Source organism: Vidua chalybeata, chromosome 7, assembly GCF_026979565.1.
Source record: "Vidua chalybeata isolate OUT-0048 chromosome 7, bVidCha1 merged haplotype, whole genome shotgun sequence".
Classification (NCBI taxonomy): Eukaryota; Metazoa; Chordata; class Aves; order Passeriformes; family Viduidae; genus Vidua; species Vidua chalybeata.
The window spans coordinates 767,394-786,692 of NC_071536.1; the positions used below are offsets into that span (position 1 = coordinate 767,394).

Sequence of the window (19,299 nt, forward strand, 5' to 3'; positions counted from 1 at the left end):
GCTAGGGATGCCCAGCTCGTGGCATGGGCTGCTGCAGCAGAAAGGGGTGGGAAAATGGGGTTTCTGCCCACCCCCTGCTGCATGTACCCACTCACATCTCACCTGGGCCATATCCAACTGAGGGATGCAAAAGGCACCTGGGGAAAGATCTCCCTGTCTTTGGGCTGGTTTAAAGCTTATTGCTAAAAAAGGTAGCTGGCAGGAGGGATCTTTCCTGTTTCTGTTCATTTTCCCCCTCCACTCCTAACCATGCCCTAGCATTTTCGCTCTGCAGAAAGGAAAAGAAGATCCCAAACCAGTGAAAAATGTCAGATTCTGAGCCTCAGTTCTGGAGTGTTTGTCAGTTTCCCCCATCATTTCACCATGTCATTCAGAGAAAAATCTAAATGTTCCCTTTAAATTCCAATTTGCCCAGAAGAATCACAATTTTAACCAGAACCAGGTGGCAACCTGGCTTTCCCAGGAGACAGGGACCAGCAGGATTTTTTCACAAGTGCCCAGCACCTTGTGTTTGGCAGTGTTGCCTTGTCTCTCCCCACTGTTGTGCATTGCTCAGGTAAGACTGTGGAAGCCCTGTCAAGTGTCTGGGACAAAGCTGGCCCCGAAATGCTAGACTTAATTTTTCTTCCATTTCTGGTGATATTCACTCCCCTCTTTTCAGTCTTAATTTTTGTGCTTCCATTACAGGGAAGGTCAAAATGCCTGTCTGCAGGCCTGCTTTATTAAATTTCAGATGCTCTCCAGATGTTCAGCGAGGGGGTTTATGTAACAACAACAGAATTTGGGCCACATTTCTCTGTTTTCCTTTGACTAAATGCTCCTCATTTGAGGCAACACTGTTTCATACCCCTTCATGGGAAGGTGATGGCTGGGGAAGGACTAGATTGATGATACTGCTTTACCAGTGTGGTAGGACTTCTAAAACACATACCCATCAGCTCTAGGATGATTTTGAACTGTATATTTAAGAGCCTTTCCTGTGCCTACAACTTTCCCAAGGAGCAGAGATCTGTTGCTTTGCCTCTCCTAGCTGTGACAGCCAAATAACTGAGCGTTCAAATGCCTCCTGCTCCTCTGTGGTTTGGGGCTTGCTCATATTCCCAAGCACGCTTTAGTTTAAGGTATGCATTATTTAGTCCAAATGCATGATTTTTCCCCTTAAAATAAGTAAAATTTTATAAGAAAGAATCGTGGACAAACAGTAAAGACTGCAACTTATTAAGAAATACAGAAATATGGGGTTGACACACAGAATTCATTCTCAGCAGACTCAAGGCCGTGGAAGAAGACCATTCCCTCCCTGCCCCCAGCACACACCATCATCATCATCCTCCCTCTCCAGGTAAAGGATTTAGGAAGCTGATGGCCTCCCATAATGTTGCATGGGATGAAAGAGGATCACCAGAGCATGGTGCAGCTTTGGGAGACTTGCATGTAACAATTTTAGTTTTTGCTAATTCCCATCCATAATTGGGTCACTTAGGGTTTAGAGACCTATGTAATAATGGGACTAAATAAGTGGTTATGGTCTGGCTAGGCTGAGAAGACTTTAATTTGACAAACAATTAATTTTTTGTAACTCCCCTTAACAGTGCCTTCCCTGGTTGTCCATAGGTAAGCCCACAGGCAAACATAGATGCTCTACCTGGGTCTTGCCCCTCAAAATTTCTCCTCATTTTTTATAGGGAGTTCAGGCTGGATCCACAGTGTCTGTTTTCTATGGTTTTCCACAGAAAATGTATATTGCATTAGCAGAGATTCTGGAGGACGTATGGCAGGAGGGGGACTGCAGCCAGGTGAGCCTCACCAAAAAGGTGAGCTGTAGTTCTGAACACAGTAAGGGGCACTGTTTAATTTCTATTTCCTTATTTTTCTTGGATTTTTTTTAGTTTCTTACAGATGTGGGCATCCCTGTCACACATGGAAACTACAGAGGTGCTCCCAGGAGCACGCTGTGGCAGTGACACATCCCTTCCACTGAGGGTTGGGAATGCATGGAATGACTTATATCCCTGAAGTATTGCTTAGCCCTTCCACCTGCTCATGGTCTCAGCAGAGCAGTGCTCCTGGTCCCATCCATCTCTGCAGACACCAGCAGGAAACACTTCTCAGCTTTGTCATCCCTGTGAAAATGTTGGCATTTAACATCCAAGCTGCTGAACCAGACAAGAATGCAGCTGGCGTGTATCTTCTTGATGGTAATATATTAAAAAGGGAAAATCAAAAGAAATAGCAGAAGCTGGAGGCAAAGCAGACACTTCCTACCCTTTACCACATACATCTGGACATTTTTTTTTTCTTTTTTCTTCACTTTTGGTTATGTCACTTTATAGAATCATAGAATCATAGGACAGTTTGGATTGGAAGGGACCCTGGAAATTATTTTGTTCCAAACCCCTGCTGTGGGCAAGAACACTTCCTACTACACCAGGTTGCTCCAAGCCCCATCCAACACTTCCAGGGTTGGGGTGTAAATAACTCTTCTTCTTTGTTCTGGATGCCTCTAAAGGTCTTGGGAGATAAACTGTTTCTGGAGATGAATTTCCTAGAGGGGAAAAACCATGCAAGAAACTTTGAGGGCCATCATCTACTGTTACAACATCATCTGACTTGACTGCACAAAGCTGTAGCAGTCTTAGTACAGCCACAGACTTCATCCTCTGTCTAAGAACTTTTTTTTTTTAACACTATCTAGTGGCCACATAAAAGATGCTGCCTCATCAAACTCATGTTTCTTTAGTCGCCAAGAATAAAGTATGAGGAGGTCATTAAGCCCATTTTCTACCTTTATGGTATGTTTTACCCCACACAGAGGTCGTGTTCCTCCTTTCCTTGTGAAGTTATTTATCATCTGAGGCCCCTTACTTGTCTTGTTTTTTTTTTTTTTTTCTCTCATGACCTCACACTCAGTTCTTGTTTTAGGTGCAGAAGCCTGCAGGAGCACAACAAGGTCAGGCTATGGCAGAAAGTCCAAAGGCTTGTTCCTTGATATTGAGACCTCTACCCATCATAAAGGTGGTGTTAGGACATGGCAAAGCCATTCCATGGAACAGATTAAGAACCCAAGCTAGACTTCTGGCAAGAAAAACCTCGAGACAATTAGTTTTGCACAGCCATCCTGGAGACTGGGAAGGGATTAAGTCACAAATTGTCTGTGCACAGGCAGCTTTGAAACAACCTTTGAGGAAGGCAACCTCTGTATTTTATGTGGATTGGTAGAATGCAGAATGCAGGTAGAATGCAATCCTCAACCTTCTGCCAGTCAGTAGCAAATCATTTTTGAAGCTGAAATCTAACCCCTTATCCTGGAAAATATGAGCCTCGGAGAGTTCTCAATCACAGAGGCGAGCCTGGGAGAGGATTGACAAGAGGAAATAAATAGCATCCTTCTGCAGAATCAAGCTGAGGAGGAGAGACAGCCTGCCAGACCTCATGGTGCCCACATACCTCAGATGTGCCCTTCCTGGAAGAGGCTGGATGGGGCTTGGAGCAGCCTGGTCTAGTGGAAGCTGTCCCTGCTTATTTCACAGGGAGTTGGAACAAGATGAGCTTTAAGGTCCCTTCCAATCCAAACCTTGGAGCTGGTCCATTCTCAGGATCATCCCTGAATCTGCTTCATTTTTTCCTTTCATTGAGGATGCTCCCTGCTGTCTGCCATGCCAAAAATCACTAGAAGTTGGTCGTTTCATTGCTAATCTCTCCTTGCCCTTTGCATGAGTGGTGATGCTCTTTGACGTCCTTCCTGCTTTCCAGAAACAAGCTTTTCTTGTGTTAGGAGTGGGGGGATTAACTCCTACTGGCACATTAAACCTCAGATGCTGGTGCACACCATAAGGGGAATTCTGCCATGTCAGAAATGCCTCTCCTGCAGTCAGCCATACCAAACCAAACCAGTCCACCTGCATGACTCATGCTGCAATCTAGGCATCTCAAGGCCAGCCCTGGCAGCCAAAGTCTTTGCCACAGAGGTAAGCCAAGGTTTCAAGATATATCCTGCATATAAAAACATATTTGCCTTCTATAGAAGCTCCCTTTGCCTCTGCTGCTGCCACCCTGGGCCTGGCCTAAGGCAGTGGCAGCACAGGCCACAGACAGTGTGGGCCTGAGGACACCACTTTGGAAGCAGGCTTCTCCTCACGGCACAGACCTGGTGTAACGAGACCCTAAAGATCCTTAAATGTGATTCTAAGGTTGCCTCCTTCCATTTTTCTCTGTCTTTCTTTTCTTCGGTCCTCACAACCAAACCCCATTCCCCTCAACTAGCATTTTTTGCGGCTTAAGAGAAAGCAAGCAGGGCAGGAATCAGCAGGAATAACCTTGGTCCCCACAATTTTCAGTGCTCCCGAAGCAGGGGACAGGCATATGTCAGTGTCTGGTTGTTGTTTAATTCCTGGTTTGGCTTTAGAAAGCAGTTTGAACCCTCATAAACATGGAAGTGCTTGTCTAAAACTTCTGAAGTCCCTGCAAATCCCTCTCTTGCCCCCAAAGAATCCAAACCCTCAGGAGCCACAACATGTTTGCTCTTTCACCTGAGCCGTGTTTACTTCTGCATAAATAGGAAGTTCGGCCTGGATTATTTCTCTGGATTTCTGATAGCACCACCAGTAGTAAAATTATCCCTGCACACAGCATTATGTTTTGGTTAACATGAGAGCTGAACACAGTTACACACGGTGTTTTCCACGGGGTTTGAAGTCCTTGAGATTTTTAAAGGCAGCTTGTAAACCCAGCATGCTGCTTTATTCAAGCAAGTCTGTCCCAGATAAATCCTGGGCCATGAGCTGCAAACTGCAGTTTTTCCTGGCTCCAAGAGCCAGAAGCACTGGGCACGTACTGAACAGGACACAGCCGAGGGCAGCTGGATGAGCCCCATCTGTAGCTCCACAGCTCTTTTGAAAAGTGTGTCAAAAGGAATCTGGCATGCAGGGGAAATGAGAACATGTGGCAGATTACTGTGCCTGAAACCAGATGTCCCCACAGCAGCCTGGGATGTGCCTCGAGGCGCCGCGGGGTCCTGCTGGAAGTACCATTTACTGCTAGGCAGGAACAGGCTGGCCTTGCACAAGTTTCCCTCTGCAGCAGCCCTGGGCCTCACAGCTGCTGGGGAATGTTCAAACAAGGGACTCCAACATGGGGAAGGGGAAGCTGACTGAGGAGCACCTGAGGTCACTTGGTTTGTTCAGCTGGAGAAGAGGAGACTGAGGGGACACCTTGCTGGGATCTGCAGCTTCGTCATGAGGGGCAGTGGAGGAGCAACACCCATCTCTGCGATCAGTGACAGGACTGAGGGAACAGCTACATCTGTGTCTGCAGAGGTTTAGGCTGGATATCAGGAAAAGGTTCTTCTCCCCAAGGGTGCTGGGGCACTGACCAAGCTCCCCAGGGAATGATCACAGCCCCAAGGCTGATAGACCCCAAGGAGTGTTTGGACAATGCTCTCAGGCACATGGTGAGATTTTTGGGGTGTCTGTGCCAGGGCCAGGGGTTGAACTTGACGATCCTTGTGGTTCCCTTCCACTCAGGATATTCTGTGGTTCGGTGACTCTGTGATTCTATCAAACACAAATTGAGCAGTTCCACCCCTCGTTGTCACAAGGGGATTTGGGATTTCCTGCAAATTCAGGGTTCCTTGGTTTCACATTGTATGGTTTTTTTGCAGGGCTTGGGAAGGCCTTTATTGATGTGGCAAGACATGGCCAAAAACCACTCTGACAGTAGATGCTCCATGACTGAATGGTGAGTCAGCCGTGGCATAATCCAGCCGTTGCCACATCCCAGGACCTGTCTTACATACTTTAAACAAGGTAGTTGACAAAGATATTTCATTAATACTTTTTGTGATGTCTGATGGGTTGGTAGGTAATGACAAGAGCTGGAAAAATATTTTGGGAGATATTTTGTTGGTGGGGTGCTGCAAACCAAAGAAATTAGCAGCTTGCCCAAGACCAAGACTGTGGGAGACATGGGAGCAGAACCTATCTCCTTTGATTCCTCTATGCAACAGATTCTGTAAAAGCAGGGCCAAGAAGTAAACATGTCAGGAGTAAAATTGTCCAGAGCTGTATCAGACAGGTCAGAGGGTGACAAACTGGTCCATACAAGTCACCGGTTTTAAAGGGGGCCCTGGTGGCTGTTTCTGAAGTGAATGGTTCCTTAGGATCCCAAGAGTTCACACCACCCTTCAACTCTTGCATAATGTTATGTATTAGGAAAAAATATTAGGAAGAAGTTCTTTACTCAGAGGGTGGAAAGGCCCTGGCACAGGGTGCTCCAGGAAGCTGTGGCTGCCCCTGGATCCCTGGGAGTGTTCAGGGCCAGGCTGGATGGGTCTTGGAGCAACCTGGGATAGTGGAAGTTGTCTATGCCCATGTCAGGGGGTGGGAATGAGATGGGCTTTAAAGTCCCTCCCAACACAAACCATTCTGAGATTCTCTGATTCTATGATTTTTATGCTATTTTTTCATAAGTTCGCATAGTTTAATCAAGCCTGTGACTATTTTGTCTCCAGTTTGTTTTCAGTCCCATGGTGTTGATAGCCAGATTAGAAACACGTGTTCACTGTGCAGTTGTGAAATTGAAACTGAAGTGCTCAGTTGAACCCCAAACACTGTTGTTGTTGCATTAATGACTGCTTGTTCAACACTAGATAGGACACATGTGCTGCATCATTAAAAATAAATTTATTGAAGTGCACATTTTTTCCCAGGAAATTTGCATCAAAACCCTCCAAAGAGACCCTTGAGTTCTATTAAAATGTTTGAAATGTAGTCTTAAATGTTAATCATTCAATGAATCAGAGGCTGACACCTTTTACTGATACCTTAAGAGAAATTTAATAATCAAGTGATTTTAACAGAACCAGAGGTAATAACAGGCACAAACTGAAACACAGGAAATTCAACCTGAACACAAGTAAACACTGTTTTTTTTAGAGTAAGGGTCGTCAGACACTGGACCTGGTTGCCCAGAGACGTTGCATGCTCTCCATCTGTAGAGACACTCAAAATCCTGGACACTGTTCTGGACATCCTGCTCTGGCTGACCCTGCTCAAGCCAGGGCTTTGGACTGCATGATGCCTGCCAGCCTCAACCATTTAGCTGTGACCCTGATGGTCCCCATTGTCACCAGAGGCAACAGAAAGTCCTCCCTGCAGAGTCCTGGCTTAGTCAGGGTTTCGGAGGGTTTCAGGGTTTCACTCTGCAGTCCCAAAGCACTACACAAGGCAAAGGAAAATTATAGAGGGATCTTTTCCCCTCTTGAGTGCATCACCTTGACTCAGAAAGGACTTGGAAAGTGTGGGTTAATCTTTGTAAACTTAGAAATGGTTCTTGACTTCTTATCTCAAGGTAATTGTGCTGGATTTGGGACCACCCCTGCTTCAGAATACTCAGAGCCAGGCTTCAGGAGCTAGTCACCCCTTTGCTTACTATTTCCCAGTGTCTTTGTGTTTCTGGTCACCAAGCTCTATCTGGGAGTGGCAGGGAGCATCTGCATGGTTTTTGTCTGTGTGAAAGAGCAGCAGTTACAGAAAGTGCAGGATCTTGTGCCAACTTTGCTGCTTAGTCATCCTGCAGTAACTGTGACTTGGCAGCTGGTCTGACTCTGTCCCTTACAAACATTTCCATTTATGGCTGGGATTTTTTATTACCCTTTGCCTGCAATGGCCACACATCTGGAAAGTCTCCAAAAGGGAGAAGCCATGGGTTTACATCAGGAGAAACCAGCTGTGTATATTCATACCTTAAATTTGAATTCTCTCTCACAGAATCACGCCACCCAGGATGCTCCAGGGATTCCTTAAGGGATCGTTTTGCCAGAAGCGGGTGCTGTGCCTGTCTGGTAGTAAGAGCACAGATGTCATTATGGTTGTCAATATTTTCCTTGCCCAGGGCTTGGATAAGCTGAGAAGGAGAAAGCTGCAACCATGTGACCTGGTTGTCCCTGCAAGCAGCTGGGTGTCGTGACTGGTCCTGCCAGGGGCCCAGGAGAAGGGGTGGCTGTGAGAGCAGATGCTGGAGACCCTCGGGGCTGTGCCCATCTTGAATAGCTCCTGAGTGCTCCTTGCTGGCTTCTGTGAAGAGAGGATGTGGTCACAGGGACTCAACATGTGGGATCCAGGTTCCCTCCAGGTGTTACAGATGTACAGGTTTACACTGCACTCTGCTCCGGCGAGGCGATGAAAAAAATCATTCCTGGCTTACGAAGAGCTTTAGGGCAGATGAAGCAGAGTCATGACCCGAGCTGGAAAAGGGATGTGCCTGCTGTGAGCTTATTGCCATGCCTAGAGCTGAAGCCTCTGGGGGAATGGCATTGGGATGCTGCACCCCATCTTGTGACTTGTCTTGGAGCCAATTCCCCATGTCCTGCCCACATGGAGAACATGGATGCCTCATAACAACTGAGAAAAAAACCCAAATAATTTTCCTCACCCAGGGCACCAGATTGGAAAAATAACTTATCTTTCATTTAAGGCCAGGTTCCAGCAAAGCACTGAAAATCCGGTACTTTTTGCTCCTGTTCCATGTATTTTTGTGGAAATTTAGTGTGTGAAGGAGGTGGCTGCAGGTGGCGGGGGGGACTCCCCTCCCAGCCCTCCTTTCTTAACAGAAAGGGTGCTAAGATGGGAGCACTGACCTGACAGCCTCCTCAGGTTACGGTTAACCTCACCACGTCTGAATTGTCTCCTTTCAAACCTTTGGCTGAGTTCGGGATATTCTATAGAAACACGGGAATTCTGGAGAAACCTTCTGCCAACCAAGCATCAATTTTTGCAGCCAAAAAGGCCTAATCTCTGCCAGAGCTGATTCCTCCACAATCATAGCATTCAGCTCTTCTGAACAGGGAAATGTGGGAAATAGTAAAGGTAAGATGATTTTCAGAAAACTGGAAATGTAGGCCTTAGAAACAGAAAGAGCAGAAAAAATTAGAACTAGCTGCAGCTGCAAAGTCTGAAGGTAGAAAAAGTTACAGTATTATAGTAAGCAAGGACATGAAACAATAGTGAGGGAAGGGAAGGGTAAGCTTTCCAAAGGATACAGGCTCATTGTCATGCTTGAGAAAAACTTTTCTTCCTTGCAGTTTTAGGAAAAAAAATTACAACTTTATGGTCTCATTTTTCAATGAGACCCTTCTAAAAGAGATCCTTTGTTAATAATGGAATAGGCTTTTCTTTCTTACAAGTCCCCAAAGACAATTTTTACAACTATGGAGATGACAACACAAATCGTAATTAAACCCAGAACAAGACTGCTAACTTTAACAGGTCAAGACTTTACAGTTATCTATTTAGCCCTGAAAAAAGATTATCTTGGTTGGGCATTACAAAATTCAGATGATTTACAAAATACATTGTGAGATTTTTCAGGTGTTTGTTCTATTATTATCCAGCCCACAAATTATTACAAGTAAAATTGAGTTCTAGAGAAAAACCCATGCTAAATGAAAATCCTTTGCATGCTATAACTCCCTTCACTAATGGGTCAGGGGAGACACATAAATCAGTAATAATATGGTTAAATCAAACAACTAAAGCATGGGAATCAGACATTCAAACAATAGAAGGCTCTCCTCAGATTGTCAAGATTGCTACTGTGGTTAGGGCTTTTCAACTCTTTCCACAACCTTTTAATTTGATTACAGATTCTGCTTATGTTACTAATCTAGTTAAAAGAATAGAATGATCAGTTTTTAAGGATGTTAGTAATAATACCCTATATCACTGGCTTTCATGTCTTTATACAATTTTACAACACCAAATTCACCAATATTTTGTTTCTCACATTAAAGCTCATTCCTCACTTCCAGGATTTATAGCAGAAGGAAATACAAGAACAGATAAACTGACAATAGTGGTTTCAAACACTTTACCATACATTTTTAAACAAATGAAACTGAGTTATACCTTTTTTCACCAAAACGCTCAAGCACTTGTACAGATGTTTCACATTTCCAAAAGTCAAACTAAACTATCATTAGTACTTACCCTAATTGTCAACTTGTACAATTCTCTGTTTCTACAGGAGTGGTCAACCCACAGAGTTTACAAAACCTACAGTTATAACAAACAGATATCACTAAGTACCCTTCCTTTAGGAAATTTAAGAACATCCATATGTCAGTGGACACATTCTCAGGTATGGTTTTTGCTTCTGTCCACTCAAGAAAAATGAGTAATCATACCTATCATCATTTTTTTACAAACATTTGCTTCACTGGGTGTGCCCCAAGAAGTAAAAACAGACAATGGCCCCACATATATATCCCAAAAAGTGGCCACATTTTTAATAGATTGGAGTGTTTGTCACACCTTTGGTATTCCTCACTCCTCCAAAAGTGAAACAATTATTGAAAAGACATATCACATGATAAAACACATTCTAAATCAACAGAAGGGGGGAGTAGAGGCGACACCATAGATGAGATTGAGCAAAGCTTTATATGTTTTTAACTTTTTGAACAGCTCTTTTACAAAACCGAATCCAACAATTTTTAGGCATTTTTCAAATAACACACAGGCGAAACTGAAAGAAAATCCCCCTGTTTTAATTAGAAACCCTGAGACAGGATAAATTGAAGGCCCTTTCCAACTAATAACTTGAGGCAAAGGGTATGCTTGTGTCTCTAAGTGGGTTCCAGTGAAGAACATCAAACCACATCAGACTCTGATGAGTCCAAAATGGAAATGAGTCCAAAAATGGAAAAAAAAGTTCAGAGATGTGAGCCAAACAGAGAGACTATGGGTCATGCCTGACGTACCTGTGGAACTTGCCAACCTTGATTTTATGTCAATAATAAAAATGTAAATTGTTGGTTCCATAGAGCTCTTTTGGCAAAAGTATGGTTTCCATTGTGCTATCTTATAGAATCAGAGAAAGTGAATCCCCTCACTGAATTTTTAAAGATGAAATTACCCCATTTTTAACACAGTTGTTTAGTCCCCAGGCAACTTGGGGAAGGAACAAAAGCAGAATTTGTGAGTTGAAATATATGGGGAAATCTTTTGTCAAAAAATAGCTCACAAAAGTTATGGAGGGAAATTGAGTGTTACGCTGGTGCTGGCTAGCTTTGCTTGCTTCTTGTAGTGCAGATTTGCCTGTGGAACAGCAAAAACAAATGTTTGGGCGACCTTAGCCAAGGCAGCAGTCTCAGATGCCATATATCTGTCCAATTAGAACCCAGAAAAGCCTTTTTCAACCTGTCTATTCAGTGTGCCAGTAAAAGATTGGCCGATACCTATATATTATGATCTCTTGACCAAAAAGCAACTTAATAGTAAATCAGGTGAGGTTGCCAACAGGAGCAATCCTGTGGCTGACTGGGACATTTGGACCAAAGAACTTCCTTAAAGCACCTTCTGAGCCCCAAGAACTGGAGATTCTTGCTTCCTTAACAATGGATTTCTGTCTTATGTTTTCAGATAACAATTGGCAAGAGAACGATCCTCCAAAATACAATGTCACTCCCAATTACCCCGCTTAGAGAAACTCAAGTGTTTTGTGTAATTATTCAGATAGTTGGGGTGGACTTTCCAGGGTATCCACAATTACCACAAGGATATTGGTTCATTTGTGGAGATAGAGCTTGGCAAGGCATTCCATCACACCTTGAAGGTGGTCTATGCAGTAATGGACAACTTACTGTTCTAGCACCTAGTGCTAAGACAGTCATTAAGAAAAAACATAGAGGAAAAAGATTTGCCCATCAATATGAAGAAAATTGTAACAGTGATTTTAGACCCTGGAAAGCTGCGAAAAGAGTTTCAGCAGATTTACTTCTACCCCAACTTGCTTCTGCCATGGCATTGAAACAGATCGAGTTAGATGTTGGCTGAGTAAACAAACCAATGCCATATCCATTGCAATCAGTGATATGCTAACAGACATCAGCAGTGTTAAACATGCTACACTTCAAAATAGAGCAGCAATTGATTTTCTTTTACTGGCACATGGACATGGTTATGAGGAATTTGAAGGATTGTGTTGCATGAATTTGTCTGACCATTCTGAAAAGTATACATCCACAAAAGTATACAACGGCTGAAAGATTTAACAGCTCAAATCAAAGAAGACAGTGGATCATGGTTAGACAATTTGTTCAAAGGATGGAGCTTTACACCTTGGTTGAGGGGACTTTGTAAAATAGGTTTATATGTGTTAGTTGTTTTAGTAGTGATATTAGTAGTGGTACCTTGCATAGTTCAGTGTGTGTGACAAATGATGGACAAAACTATCAAAGAAGTTTTTATCATACAAGAGAGAGAAGTTGGAAATGGAATCACAGAAAGTGCTCAAGATCTTACAGAGATTGTGGATGCAAGTATAGACACAGATGAAGGCTTTGAATTAAGACCTTGGAATGGACGAGACTTACTAGAACAGTAAATAGTAACTACTACAGGATTTGACTTATATCCTTTGAAGAGACCAGATATTTTACAGTATTAAAATTGCTGTGGTGGAAAAAAAGCAAGGTTTAAAGCAAACAACAGAGGTAATTCAAACAAGCAAAAAGAAATACATATTATAGTAGAGCTATGTAACACAAGGTGTTAATAAGCAACAAAGTTAAAACGGCTTCTTTTTGGTTGTACCCAGAAGGGGAAATGTGGGAAATAGTGAAGGTAAGATGATTTTCAGAAAGCTGGAAATGCAGGCCTCAGAAACAGAAAGAGCAGAGAAAATTAGAACTAGCTGCAGCTGCAAAGTCTGCAAAGGTAGAAAATACTACAATAGTATAGTAAGCAAGGACATGAAACAGCAGCTTCAGTTTTAGACTTGGCTGAGATAGAACTTAAGACTGCAAGAAAATATGCTTAGCAAGATATTAGAAGGTTTTAAGCTTAATAATGATGTATTGTATATTGTTAATAGAAAGCATACAAGCAATCATTTTGTGAAGCAAGTGTATGTATACTTTTAGTAATTAGCTAAAACAACTGTCTTTAAGCTTTAGCAATATGCTATTGCCTAGAAAGTTTTTAAAATGTCCTGTAACAAAGACATCTTTGACTGCTGCCAGCTGTATGCAAGCTTTTGCCATCTATCTATTGTCTCAACCATGTAATGAGGCTGATGCTACAATAAAAGCTCAAGAAATGTATCCCAGCTGTCCCGTCCTGTTCGTGAAAAAAAGTTCCCCAACACAGGAAGAACAAACACAGTGTTATTGCTGGAACCTGCTGAGGGAAATCCTGTCTACAGCTCTTGTTATGACAAGGATTCAATAAAATAAGATCAGAGCTACTTAAAACCATCCCGTCACAGTGTAGAACCCCTCACTCTCATCCGTAATCACCAAGTTATCCCTTTCCCAAGATCTTGAGTCCGACCCAGTCCTTTCTCCACCCAAACAGGGAGAACAGGAGAGAAGCTCAGAAAGGAGTGAGACCCCAGAGCACTCCCCGCAGATCAGAAGTTGCTCTGGTATGGGTCCTGTGCCAAGTGCTTTCCTGATGGTCTGGATCTAGGACCTTCACCTGACAGGGATGGAAAGTCCAGCTGGAGATTTAATGGGTCCAAGGAGCTGCTGATGGGGCACTAGTGAGGAATCCTGGTTGGGAGGCAGCACTGAAACTGCCCCCAGAGAGAGAAGAGGGGAACCTCCATCACTAGAGGTGGAACACCACCACCCAGAGGGGAACCCCAACACTTAGCATAGGGAAATTGAGAGCTACAATGGAGCTGGGACATAGGAGTGGCTGGGAAGCAGCTGATGGCTTGTGAGAACAGGCTGCTGGGACACAGAGTGTCCTGTGCCGGGCAAAAAATCTTTTGGAGGGACAAGTGGAGGGATATGTGGAGCAGTGGGTCAGTTCTGCTGCTTTAAGGGGCAGCCCCATGGAGTGACAGGGCATGGAGACTGCAACAGGCGAATATTCAGGTGGTGGATGTGTTTTGGGATGTCTGTTCTGCACAGGGAAAGGATGGAGGTTATTATAGGACCTCCACAGGGGCACAGAATGGAGATTGTCTCCTATGTGTGTTTAAACTTGTAACGCCTTCTTAATTTTTGGTGTTTTGTAGGGTGTGGTTGTTATCATGTAGGATGAGGGAATTTGAGTCCTACTCAAACTGTCCATGAGGAAAGGTAGCACCTGTGGACTGTATCTGTTAAGGGTGTGATGATGATAAATGACTTTGTCATGTGGGAATGATACAAACACATATCTGAATGGCAGCTCTTAAATGCATAGTCTCCTGAAATGTGGACTTTGGGCTGCATGAAAGCAGCTCCCAGTTCTGGCAAAGGACCCTTAAGTCACACAATGCTGTTGAAACTGTGGCTGGAGCTGCTCATGGGTGTCAGCAGCTCCAAGGCAGCAAACCCAGTCTGTAATCTTTGCTGGAACTTCTGGTGTGCTCCAGCCATGGATTTTATTGGTAGCTGCAGCATCTACTCCCAAAGCTGCTGAGGGACAAAGATAGACTTAGCATCTCCTGTGCTCCCACACCTCTTCCCAAAGATTTCAAGAGCAAAACCCTGGACTGAAGGCAAGCTTGCTGTTTGCTCCCAGAGGCAAATCAGGACAGAGGCTTTGCCAAACCCAGCTGCTGTGTCCTGCTGCCAGCCCTTGGTCCTCCTCCACGGAGGTGACTGTCCACTGTGGTCTCTCAATGGGATCCATATATTCTTCATGAGAGGCCTGGAGAGCTTAATCATCCCTGGTCTGGGGTTTTCTATCAAGCACTCCTACAGCCTTCAATTATCTGGATTCCCCAGAGGGGATGTGAGAGACTGATTTCCCCACAGGGCTTCCAGTGGCTCCTGCAAGTCCTTCCTTCCCCCATCCCTGCTACAGCATCCTGTCTCACTGTGCTTGTCCTTGTGCCTCCCCGAGGATGGGGTCTACTGGATGGTATCTCAGTCACAGACTCACCTTTTCTCTCTTAGTGTCTGACAGAGATGTGGTGAGCAGACAGGTCATGGGCTCTGCTTTGGAGTCAGTGAGGTGTGCAAAGGCAAACCTGGGCTGCTCTTGGGTATACTCACATTGGCCTGAGCTCACACAAGTTCAGTTGTTAAACCTTGAAGCTTCTCCTGTGAGCAGGTGAACCTGCCACAACCACTATCACAGGTTTGGGAGAGGTGCAAATTATTTACTTAATGACTTTATGGCAGAGCACATTTTTAATTTATTGACAGTAGTTTTGCTGCTGTCTGAAGAAGCACTCAGGTGGGTAATGCCAACCCTTTTGGGACTCCTTTGAGTGATGCAAGGGAAATCTCAATGTAAAATGAAACTCTGTCTTCTATGCCCAAGAAGACAATTATTTTTAAAAAATGAGTAATGCATTATTTCTTCCTCATTTGGTGTGTCTCTTTGCATTTTCATATTTGTAGATAGATGCTGCCAGAGCCTGGATGGAGAAGGGACAGAAGGGAGGGTGAAGAAGTATAGGTAGAAGAACTCTAGGTAAAAAGAAGAGCTGCAGGTAAAACAAGAACAGTAGGTAAAAGAAGGACTGTTTGTAAAAAAAAGTATGTAAAGGAAGTGTATTTAGAAGCCAGTGAGTACATGCCTGCACCTTCCCCTCCTTACTCTTCATTCTGTTTATCACACACTGAAGCTGGAAAATCTCAAGCCTCTTTGGACTGCAGATAAGCATTCCAGCTCCACTGGCAGCCTTAAGTAAAACAAGTATTAACATAAGATGTTATTTATTGTGTGCATGATCAAAATTATTTCCTTTGATGCTGGAGATAGAGCTCATGTTAATGCTCCAATTAAGTGCACAGAATTTCAGTTACCCTAGTAAAAGGGGATGTTGTATCTCCAGCAAAAATATTTAAACTTCCTTGTGACCCTGATCTCTTGGCTTGATTTAAGGTACCATCCAGAAAGGAATCCAAGGAAGGATGGAATATAGCTCTACTAACTCACTCTGCAGAGTACTTGCTTTGTCTCAGGGGAATACCTATTTAATAATGAACCTTTTTTATTTTGTTTTGCTTTGGGGTTTTTGTTGGGGTTGTTTTTTGCTTGTTTTTTTTTTTTTGTTGTTTTGGTTTTTTTGTTGTTGTTGTTGTTGTTACTTTGTAATAACACCTTTGAAACCAGCTCAGATAAGAATCTTTGTCTTAACACTGATTATGTATCTAATTATATTACATTTCTTACATGCCTGAAACTCCTGTTCAAACTTTTAAGACATTTGGTGCAAATACTGTTTTCTTTCCCAGTTCACGTGATAGTAGAGGGGATTTTTTTATTGCCATGTTGTATTTGGCCAGGAAGACAATTCATTATGGAATTCTAAATTTCTTTAGCATAAAGAGAGCCACAGATGGGACGAGGGCCATGTTTTGTGTTAGAGCAAGAATTCCAGCATGTGTGTATGGGAAAGGGAGGTGTTAAGTGTTGTGCCAAAAGCACAAGCAACACCCTGCTGTACGTGACCCGGGAGCTGAGCAGACGGGCTGCACAGGGTTCCCTGGATCCACATCAAATACGTGAGGAGCAGCAGCCCTGGAGCAGTGGAAAAGCTCAGCAACCACAGGAACAGCAGCTGGGAGGCTGCCCACACCCTCCCCAAACAGGGATGTCTGCGGAGCGGGGCAGCTTCCCACAGCCTCCACCTTGGTGGAGGGAAGCAAGTCCTGAAGGGCTCAGCACATAAAGCCAGGCCAAGGAAGTCTGAAGACAAGTTGGGATTTTGCTTCCTGAGTGGATCGTTGAGGTGGACACAGATTTCAAGGGTCTCACTACAGTTCTGTGGCACCTCTGTGTGTGTGCCTGTGGCATACACTGTTAGCAAGACTTGAATCAGCTGCAAAATTTTGGGGTTTCAAGTTATTTTGCAAATTATTGTGATTGCAAATTTAACCTTGAAAATTTTGGTCCCATACTGAGGTCATGAAAGGGGTAGCAATGGAATCTGTTGCTCCAGGACTGCACTTGTCTTCCAGAGAGTTTGGGGGAATGGAAGTGAGTTGCCAGACACAGCTCCCAACCACTGCAGGAGCTCATTCCTCAGCCTCCCAGAGGATTCTGGGTTTTCAAAAACCTCAGTTTAATGCTTTCTCTTGATGAACATCTTTAGTAACAAGTTGCAAGCTTGAAGTCACAGATTTTCTTTTAGGATCTCAGTAACAGGTGCCTAAAGCCAACAAAGCCTCCCTCAATGGTTTCAGCGTTAGATTTTTTTCTTTCACATTTCCTTTCTAATTCCTCTTTACGAGTCCCATTGAAATGGGAATTAGACATAATCTGGCTCAAGGATTCAGCTCCATACAAAGGCTAATGTTGGAAACGCTTTTTTGTTTAAGACCCGAGGGCAGAATATCGTGGTTGCAGAGACAAAGCTGGGATTAAAGACACAATTAACATTCCAAATAAATCAGCTCAATTAGTGACCCCCCAAGAGGCCTTGCCAGGCCACCCAGCCTCCTGAGGGAAGTCACTGAAACCAGGCCCAGCCCCCTTCCAGTGAAGCAGCCCACACTGATATACCCCTCAGATTCAGAAAAAAAAAAAACCTTTTTCCCTATCTGCTGCATTCCAGCCCCCTCTTTTCCCAGGATAAGGCAATAATTAATTCCTTTCCTTTCTATTTATACCCATTAGTCATTGCAAAAGTGTCCCCCATAGATTTATGGTTCAATATAATGAGTATGTCCTGAGGGAATATTATTCATGCAGTTAGCTGAAATCTAAAATAGAAAGTCTCTATTTTAGTTTAACCTTAGCCAGAGTAGTCATTGCATGGTGAAGGGGGAGAGGGAGGGGGCCGCCTGTAGACTGCACCTCCAGGCTCCAGCAAATGTTTAGATAAGAAGAAAAATGAAATTTCTTTCCTAGGTCTGTACATGGCGTTAAGGACCATGGGTGGGGTGGGGTAGGATGGGATGTGACTAAGTTTAAAAAATGTACTTTTTTTCTGAACCATCACCAGTAAAAGGCTAGGGAAGGGGATGAGGTTTCCTCTATAAACTATGTGGGTTTTTTTCCCTTAATTTCATAGAAACACCACTGCAATTTTTTCCTTCTCGTTTCTCTGGTGACAAGAAAACAAAACAAATGCAGCTGGGTTGTTCTGTTCTTGCTGTATTGCACCATGAAGCCCCAAAGACTCACACTGTGTGTTTTAACTCTTTTCCCTCCCTATCCAGGGCTGCCAAACTACAGATGGCCTGAAATCTCCACAGAGATATCTTGGGATTATCCAGCATGTGCTCCAGGCCACGGAGGCATCAGACATCACTCTAAGGTCCTGACCTGCCAGGGAGATGGAATGCAGTTGCTTCATTATGCAAAGGTTGAGTGAGTCAACAAGTTTTGGGACTAAACCATCCAGACTGGCTGCCTGGAAAATATGTGCACAAGAGGAGAAAGCAGATTGGGAAACTGGTAAAAAGCAAAGTATTCTGGGAGAAAGCGTTTCAGTTCATCCTTTCTCCACTCTGTCTGTTCTCTGTCTACCCATTTTTCATAGAGTCTAAGAATCCCCTGAGCAGGAAGGGACCCACCCAGTTCATCTCCTGGCCCTGCCCAGGACACCCCATCAGTCCCACCCTGTGCATCCCTGAGAGCGTTGTCCTAATGCTCCTGGAGCTTCGGCAGCCTTGTGGCCACTTCCCTGGGGAGCCTTGTCAGTGTCCCAGCACCCTCTGGGGGTAGAACCTTTTCCTGATATCCAGCCTAAACCTAAATAATTTGCTTGTTGTGTTCACATAATGATCTTGTGTTGGTGCTGCCTGGCACTTCTGGGAGAACCCTGGGCATCCTCTCTTTCCCTGGCATTGAAATGCCTGAGATGGCACTGCCAGCCCCTCCATGATAGTGAGGAGACCCAGAAATGCTCTGGGACTTTCCCCTTCCAGAAGGGATCAGCTCCAGAAGATGCTGGAAAAAGCTGGCTCTAGACAATAGGCTTAGATTGAGGAACTGAAGGTACAATATTTTATCAGTTCATAATTATGGCCTTAATTACTCCAAAGACCAAAATAAATTGTGCACCTTGGCACAGGAACATCCCTGTTGCTTCTTCAAGCTGCTGTCCTCAAACACATTCTGAGAAGGGAAATCTTGAGCAGGAGATACATATTGGAGCAAGGGCCTCCACACTAATGGCATGTAAACAACCATTTCAGGAAGATTATTAGAACTCATAGAGAATCAGGCTTTCTCACCACTATATCTACACAGTGTAGAGACCCTGGGATATCTTCATCCCCCTAAGGATCTTGAGCTCTAGCTTAGTCGAGTCTAGAAAAAACACAAGACTACAGATATAGGCCTGTGCCTGGCAGAGCTTCAAAAGTGCTTTAGGTTGGGAAAACCTTGGAGTTGTTTAAAATAA

General features: G+C 44.0%; 1 long non-coding RNA gene across 1 annotated transcript; it reads left to right on the forward strand.

The window, feature by feature from the left end:
• The first annotated feature begins 3,829 nt into the window (after positions 1-3,829).
• Positions 3,830-18,336, forward strand: LOC128790750 (uncharacterized). Its single transcript, XR_008431847.1, has 4 exons — positions 3,830-3,968; positions 5,660-5,804; positions 15,341-15,432; positions 18,110-18,336. It is a non-coding gene; the product is annotated as an uncharacterized LOC128790750 (long non-coding RNA).
• The last annotated feature ends 963 nt before the right edge of the window (positions 18,337-19,299 follow it).